This window comes from Belonocnema kinseyi, chromosome 8, assembly GCF_010883055.1.
Source record: "Belonocnema kinseyi isolate 2016_QV_RU_SX_M_011 chromosome 8, B_treatae_v1, whole genome shotgun sequence".
Lineage (NCBI taxonomy): Eukaryota > Metazoa > Arthropoda > Insecta > Hymenoptera > Cynipidae > Belonocnema > Belonocnema kinseyi.
Genome location: NC_046664.1, coordinates 43,250,268 through 43,258,471, shown reverse-complemented (window position 1 = coordinate 43,258,471; position 8,204 = coordinate 43,250,268). Strand labels below are relative to the sequence as shown.

Sequence of the window (8,204 nt, the reverse complement as noted above, 5' to 3'; positions counted from 1 at the left end):
TATATTCTTAAATATAATAATGATCACGATCGAATAAATCAATAATAATAATAATAATAATAATAAGGATAAATTAAACATTTCTTGAGATTGTTTCTAAAGTACATCACGATGGTCGTTATAAATGAGGGGAAAAATTCCCGGGCATTTCCCGGTTAGCAAAAATCTTCAGTCATTGACATTAAAAAATTCGAACTATTAAAGCTAAATTTTTTAAATTTAATGTGTATTCGTGACAAAAAGCCCAAACGACAAAGCGCCCGCCCAATGAGAGTCGCACTCTGTGAAAAAGGCCCGCGAATCAGAGACCGAGTAGGGGCGACTCATTGGGCGGACGGTTTGTTGTTTGGACTTTTTGTCATGGATCCTTTAATGTTATCAACACTGAGTTGCAAATTAACCTTTAGAGGATGGGAAAATTTCCGTTCAAATCGAGTTTTCATTTGACCAAAAATGTATGCATAATTTTAACAGAAAATTCATTTCAAGTCCCCGACCTGACAGGTGGTCGATATATCGACCACCCCCGTCCGCAACGTAAAGACCAATATAAAAAAAACTTTTCATTATATTTCAGCGTTATAATTTGGTATACCCATATTTTTTGATGCGCTGAGTACGAAAAAAAATAGTGAAAGAAATCCTGAAGGCACCCTTAACCTTGAAAATCACCATCGCAAGATCATTTTTTTATATCTTAGCGTTATGTTTGGCATACCCATGTATTTTGAGGTGCTGAGTAAGAAAAAAATAGTGCAAAAAATCTTGAACGCAGACGTGACCTTGAAAATCGAGGTTTCAAGTTCAAGTGATACATTTATTTATTTGTTGCTATTTTAGCGTCCAAGTTGGTACATGCATGTTTTTGTGTGCCTAGTACTAAACAAATAATGGCAAAAATCTTGACATCATTCTCGACCTCAGAATGACGATCTTTTTCCTACCAAAAGTATATAAACCGAGTTCTTAGTCCAAAAAAAATTTTTTTGACCTTGGAATAAAGATTATCAAGGTCAAAAAGTCTCCAGGATGTTTCTCACTATTTTCCCCTTATTCAACGCACCAAATTTTGCCCGAAAACATCAAATTGTTAGGTTGCATTGGGTGGTCGATATTTCGACCACCCCCGTTCTCTAAAGGTTAAAGCACAAACAATTTTTAAACTAAAAAATGTGCCCGCTTAGCGGACACATTCTGATCGCACTCTGTATGCGCGGCTCGCAAGTTTAAGCGCGCCTAGTAAATTGAAGAATTTATCAATCAATTTGTAAATGTTGAAAATTATATTATTTTGAAGAAATTTTAATTTACAACTACTAAAATTAGAACACTTAAAAATTGTTTTTTATACTCAACACTTTTTAAATAAGAAGTTAAATTATTTTAATTGTTAATTATCTCAAATTAACAATTGTAAAATTACACAGCCACACAAAAAAAAAGTGTGCGGATCTGGTAACAAGACACACGTATTCCTATGGATTTTGGGGCGCTGAATTCAAATTCGGTATCAAAAATCACCATCACGTCATTGTTGAGCCATAACCTCAAAAAATGACGAAAAATCATGCACTGAGGCAAATAAATTTCAAAATAATGCCAGTGATGCAAATTTTCAATTCAAAAACATGTCGGCAACTGTGAAGGATCAACCCTTGCCTGATATCGACTTATTTAACATAACTTTACCCAACAGAACCTGACCTCACATAACCTGAATTGACAGAAATTTATTGAACTACACGTAAAGCTCTGGAAGCATATTTTCCCAGTAGCAAATGTGTGCTACATCGAATGGGTCAACTCGAGCCTAACCTAGAAATAAATCTAACCTGGCCTAACCTAACCTAACCTCACGAAACACAATTAAACTGATTGTGTTGTCCCGCTGTGTTTGTGGTACCGTTTGAATCAGCTTGGGCTTAACCTGCAAAGAGGTCAAACCTATCCTAACCTAAAAAAATCTGACATAAGCTAACCTAACTTAACTTCACGTAACACAATTAAATTCATTGTGTTGTTCCGTTGTGTTTGCGGTACCGTTTCATTCAGCTTCGGCTTGACCTACATAGAGGTTTAACCTAACCTAACCTAACAAAACCTGACCTGTTCTGTTAAGTTAGATTCATTTGTAGGTTAAGATCGAGTTATCCTATTAAATATAGCACACATTTAAGACTGAGAACCGTACGCTTACATAGCTACACGTGTGGTTGAATTTCAGTCGGCTAGGTTAGGTTAGGTCAGGTTTTGTTAAGGTAGGATAGGTTAAACCTCTATGTAGGTTAAGCTAAGCCTGAATGAAACGGTACCGCAAACACAACGCGACAACACAATGAGTTTAATTGTGTTACGTGAAGTTAAGTTAAGTTAGGTTAGGTTAGGTCAGGTTTCGTGAGGTTAGGTTAGGTTAGGCTAGGTTAGATTTATTTCTAGGTTAGGCTCGAGTTGACCCATTCGATGTAGAACACATTTACTATAGGGAAAATATGCTTCCAGAGCTTTACGTGTAGTTCAATAAATTCCTGTCAATTCAGGTTAGGTGAGGTCAGGTTCTGTTAGGTAGTTATGTTAAATAAGTCGATATCAGGCAAGGGTTGATTCTTCACAGTTGCCGACATATTTTTGAATTGAAAATTTGCATCACTGGCATTATTTTGAAATTTATTTGCCTCAGTGCATGATTTTTCGTCATTTTTTGAGGTTATGGCTCAACAATGACGTGATGGTGATTTTTGATACCGAATTTGAATTCAGCGCCCCAAAATCCATAGGAATACGTGTGTCTTGTTACCAGATCCGCACACTTTTTTTCGTGTGGCTGTGTTATTATTTATACATCCAAATCCAATACTTTCACTTGTAAATCGAAAACTCTTAACATGATACAATTAAAATGGTAACGTTAAAACTATATATTCAGTACTTCAAAATTTTCAGTTTTAAAATGTTAAGTTTTGAATATTTGATATATAATTGCGAATTTTAAATTAACAGTAAAAAAATGAGAAATATTAAAAATGTCATTTTTTAAATTAAAAAATTACAAATAATAGACTGAATCAATATTTGCATAGGATTTTTAATTGAATAAAGGTGTTTAATTATGAATCTATTTATTTTAAATTCTTTAAAAATGGAAAATGTAACCCATTTTAAACTGAATGATTTCAAAGTTGAAAAAAAACAATTGAACTTATCATTTAAAAAGAGAACAAACCTCCAATCAATAATTTGTTAGAACAAATAAATACTTTGATGTTTACAAAAACAGAAAATAATTTATTGGAAAAATGCATTTTTCGACCTTTTGAATTTTTACCATAAAACTAATAATTTTACAACAGGAAGGCCGTTGGAGCGCGAAGAGACCGCAAATTTATAAGCTCGGAAAAATCGGAAAATGACAGTGAGTTTATTTTTTGACCGGAAATTTCACAAATAAATAGAAAAAAATCTATTCAATCCTTTAAAATATAATAAATTTCATATCATATAATATAAAAATGCAATTTTATATTAGTACAGTTGTTAATTTTTTAAGTTATAAAAACATGCTCTTCACAATGCGTAATTCTAAAATTTGTTAGTTTAAAAATACTCAATCTTAGGTCTTAATTTTTAAGCGTGCATTTTCAATTTAAAGAATATTAAAATGCACTTTTCAAGATTTGAATAATCAAAAACCAATTAAAACTTTTGTAATAGGATTTTTTATAAATTTTTGAAGTTGGTGAATTCAAAACATGAATTAATTGATGTTTTTTTTTAAATCTCGAATACCTACGCTCTATCGGAAAATGTTACATTAAAAACATTAAATTCACAATAATAAACAATAAAAACTAAACAATAAAAACTATAAAAACTAATGAATTTTCAATTGCAATAGATCAATTTTTAACAGAAGAGTTAACTTCTAACGCAGTTATCATATTTTTAACCAAAATGATAAATTACAAGTAAAGTGATGAATATTTAATTGAAATACTTAAATTTTCAGTCAAAATAATGGATTTTTAAACAAGAAGATTAATTTGCAAACTAGAAAATTACTTTTTTACCAAAACAGACAATTGAGACTCCGGATTCAATAACCACACATAAAATTTTACCGAACGAAAAAGAAGTCCCCTGGAGGCTTCAAAATAAATTTTCGAATTTCAAATTTTTAAAGGGCAAACGCGGACGTGAAATTTTATTGCGCATGTTTTTTCCTCTAGACAAAAAGTTGTAGCTTTTGTAGTTTTCGAAATAAAGCCAAAAAACTGACTTTTTTGAAAAAGTCGATTTTAATCCGTTTTTCTGTTCAACCCGTGCTCAGTGCTTCAGTTTTTGAAATATTTTAATGAAAATTTCAGTAAATGTGCTTTAGAATGTCCTTCGATTGACAATGTAATGAGAAGTCAAAACCGTTGTTTTCAAAAATTATTATTAATTTTTTTTCTGATGCCCGGCGCGAATCGAAAATTTGTAACTTCTAGCGTTTCGTTTAGCGAGGAAATTTTGAGCAGACTAATAACTCTCGCCGCAAAATTGTGGAGAAAGGTGTAATGAAGTTTTCTGGAAAGTTTCAGATCAAAATATTTGATAGTTTAGGAGTAGTTAAGATTTTAGCGAACGTCAGCGCTGGAGTCTTTGAGCGTACTATATACTCTGAGACTTTCCACTGTGTCACGTTCTCTCGCTAGTGAGTTGTTGTTTAAAATATGATATTATGCAATTTTTTAGTAAATAACAGTTAAACGAAAATAAGTTAACAAAATATGCAGGAATTTTATGTAATTTTCAATGTATTTTTCGTTTTCTTTAGATTTAAAAGTAGGATTCTCCTATGTACACCTAATGTTTACACCTATATTCGGCTTAACCCGTAAGCGACCTTGAACATGCATTTTAAAAACAAACCTATGCACACTTGTCTTGCAATTTGGCTAAATCTATTTCAAAAATAAAACAGATCAGTTAGTCTTTAACTGATCACTGGATGTTGCACATCAGAGTGTTTTTAAGATTAACTCAGAAAACTCATACGTCTCTTAAAATAGAGGGAACATTGAATTTCATTCATAAGTCAATATATGTATAAATGTTGAAAGTGATTAATTAAATAAGTAAATGTCATCGAGTTTACCAGAAACTCCAACTGTAGGAAGAAAAAGAACCAAAAATGAAAAAAATTGGGCTAGGAATATTAGCAAAGCAAAAAAACAACAAGGTATTTATACATACTTCATTCGAATAGATAAAAATTGCAATTGCCTTTGCAATTGCAACTCTAGCAACTCTAGATTTGCAAATCGGGCAGCTCAAAATGCATGTTCAAGGTCGCTTACAGGTTAAGCCGAATATAGGTGTAAACATTAGGTGTACATAAGAGAATCCTACATTTAAATCTAAAGAAAACGGAAAAATACATTGAAAATTAAATAAAATTAATGAATATTTTGTGAACTTATTTTCGTTTAACTGTTTTTCACTAAAAAATTGCATAATATTATATTTTAAGCAACAGCTCACTAGGGAGAGAACGTGTACGCTCAAAGACTCCAGCGCTGACGTTCACTAAAATCGTAACTACTCCTAAACTATCAAATATTTGGATCTGAAACTTTCCAAAAAAACTTCATTACACCTTTCTCCGCAGTTTTGCGGTGAGAGTTATTAGCCTGCTCAAAATTCCCTCGCTAAACAAAACGCTGGAAGTTACAAATGTTCGATTCGCGTCGAGCACCAGAAAAAAATTAATAACAATTTTTGAAAACAACGGTTTTGAATTCCCAATACATTAAAAATCGAAGGACATCCTAAAGCACATTCCCTGAAATTTTCATTAAAAAATTTCAAAAACTGAAGCACTGAGCACGAGTTAAAGTGCAAAACGGATTAAAATCGACTTTTTCAAAAAAGTCAGTTTTTAGGCTTAATTTCGAAAAGTACAAAAATTACAACTTTTTGTCTAGGAAAAAAAATATGCGCAATGAACTTTCACGTCCAGATATGTCCTTTAAAAATTTTAAATCGAAAATTTGTTTTGAAGCCTCCAGGGGACTTGCTTTTCGCTCGGTAAAATTTTATGTGCAGTTATTTAATCCGGAGTCTCAATTTTTCAACAAAAGACATGAATTTTCAACAAAATAGTTGAAGTTTCAACTAAAAAAGATTTTTCAATAAATAAAGAAAAAAGAAAATAGCTTAATTTTGAACTAAAAAATACCAATTTTCAAACGATAATGGAATAGTTAAGTTTTCAGTTGAAAAAAAATCAATCTCCGACTGAAACCGTGGAATTTTAAACAAAAAGATGAAGTTTCAATTAAAAATATGAATTTTCTACCATGAAAATTAATTTTCACCTAAAAATGTGAATTTTTAACCAAAGTAATGGAATATTCAACTAGAATAATTATATTTTCAGTTTAAAAAAATTAATTAAAAAACAAAACAATTTTCAACAAAATAGTTAAAGTTTCAACTGTAATAATAATTAAATTTTCAGCAAGAAATGATTAATATTGATCAAAAAAATTAATTTTTAACGAAAGGGTTTAAGTTTTAAATAATTAATAAAATTTTAATTTCAAGAAAGATGAATTCTGAGTGAAAAATGTAGTACACTGTAAAAAATATTGGACATAAAAATATCAGTGATTTTTGTGGGAATGTTACACTAAAGTATAACCGAAATAAAAATGTAGTTTTACAACGTTTATGTAAGCTTGCAACGATTAGTGTAATTTCGCGTGCGGAGTATAATACGTTTTACAGCAGCGACGTAAAATACCATAATCCTCGTAATTCCGCTGTTGAACGCTTGATGGCATGGTAACCTGCGAGGCCTACGAGTAAATTCAGTGCAAGATTGTGCAAAATTTAATTAGAATTGAAATCGTGGATTGTGTTGGGTTGAGCGGATCATAAAGGCAAAGCGCAATGTGTTTTGCTTAAATAAATTTGTTCGCATGTTTAGCTTGCTTTCGAAAAAAAAAATTTTTTGAAGGTTACGGCTGTTTCGACCGCAGCTGATATAAATTAGGATGCGCCACCGATGCGCCTATTTCGCCCACTGATCATAACCTTATAAGTTTGATGCGTATTTGTTTTGTAACAGCAAACCAAACAAAAAGTTTAATTTTTTCTGGCTAATAAACACATAACTCCTTTTATTTATATATCTTATTATTCTTACTTTTAGATTTAATTAAAACAGACATTCAGGGATTCAAAATACCCGAACTGGTCATTGCGCATGCGCAAACTTTTATAGGCGGCGTTTTACAGCGTCACTGTAATTTCACAAGGCGAATGTAAAATTCCATTCTTCCAAAACTGCTTTTTACCATCTGTGTGCAATTTTACACTATCGTGTTATTTCTACCTAATTTTGATAAATTTCACAACGTAATCACTGGTATTTTTATGTCCTATGATCTTTGTGGTAATATTACATGAAACTTTTTACAGTGTAGCTGAAATTTCAAACAAAAAAAACTCCAATTTTAATAATTAAAAACATTTCAATTCATCAAAAGACGACGACTTCAACATGTCCTGAATTTTTAATTAAAAAAGATTTTCTTGTCAAGAGAGAAAATGTTACAAACAAACTCGTAAATTTCTAGAAAAATACATTCAGTTTCAACGAGATAGTCAAATTTTCATCTAATCGCGATCAATTTTTGACCAAAAATAGAATTGTTAAATTTTCCGTTAAAAAAATTAATTAAAAAAAAAACTAAATTGCAAGAAAATAGTTACATGCACTAATATAAAGCTGTTTTTACAAATAAAGAATCATTGTTATATCAATTTTCTTATGCAATTTAAACCAAAAATTAAGCACGCTCGCGAAAAAATTCCCTGACATTAAAAAAAAAATCACTGACATTTCCAAATTTTTCCAGGTATATGAAAATTCCCTGACAATTCCAAGTTTTTCACGTAGGTTAGACACGATATTTTAATAATAATCAATATACGATATTTAATAATATAATATTGATAATAATAATGAAATAATATAAATAATGTTTGAAAAACGGTAAGGCTGCCGGGGTAGACGGTATTAACGCTGAAATGCTTAAACACGGTGGCGAGTGTACACCACATAGAGTTTGCGAATTGATAAATTTATGTTTCGAGATGGGAGACGTCCCAGACGATTGGAAAGAAGCGATTATCGTACCAATATACAAGAGAAAGGG

General features: G+C 31.2%; 1 protein-coding gene across 1 annotated transcript in view; it reads right to left on the bottom strand.

Moving 5' to 3' along the window:
• LOC117178782 (protein MTO1 homolog, mitochondrial) overlaps positions 1–8,204 on the bottom strand; it is a 40,974-nt gene that overhangs the window by 27,051 nt on the left and 5,719 nt on the right. The gene's annotated exons all lie outside the window — the stretch shown is intronic.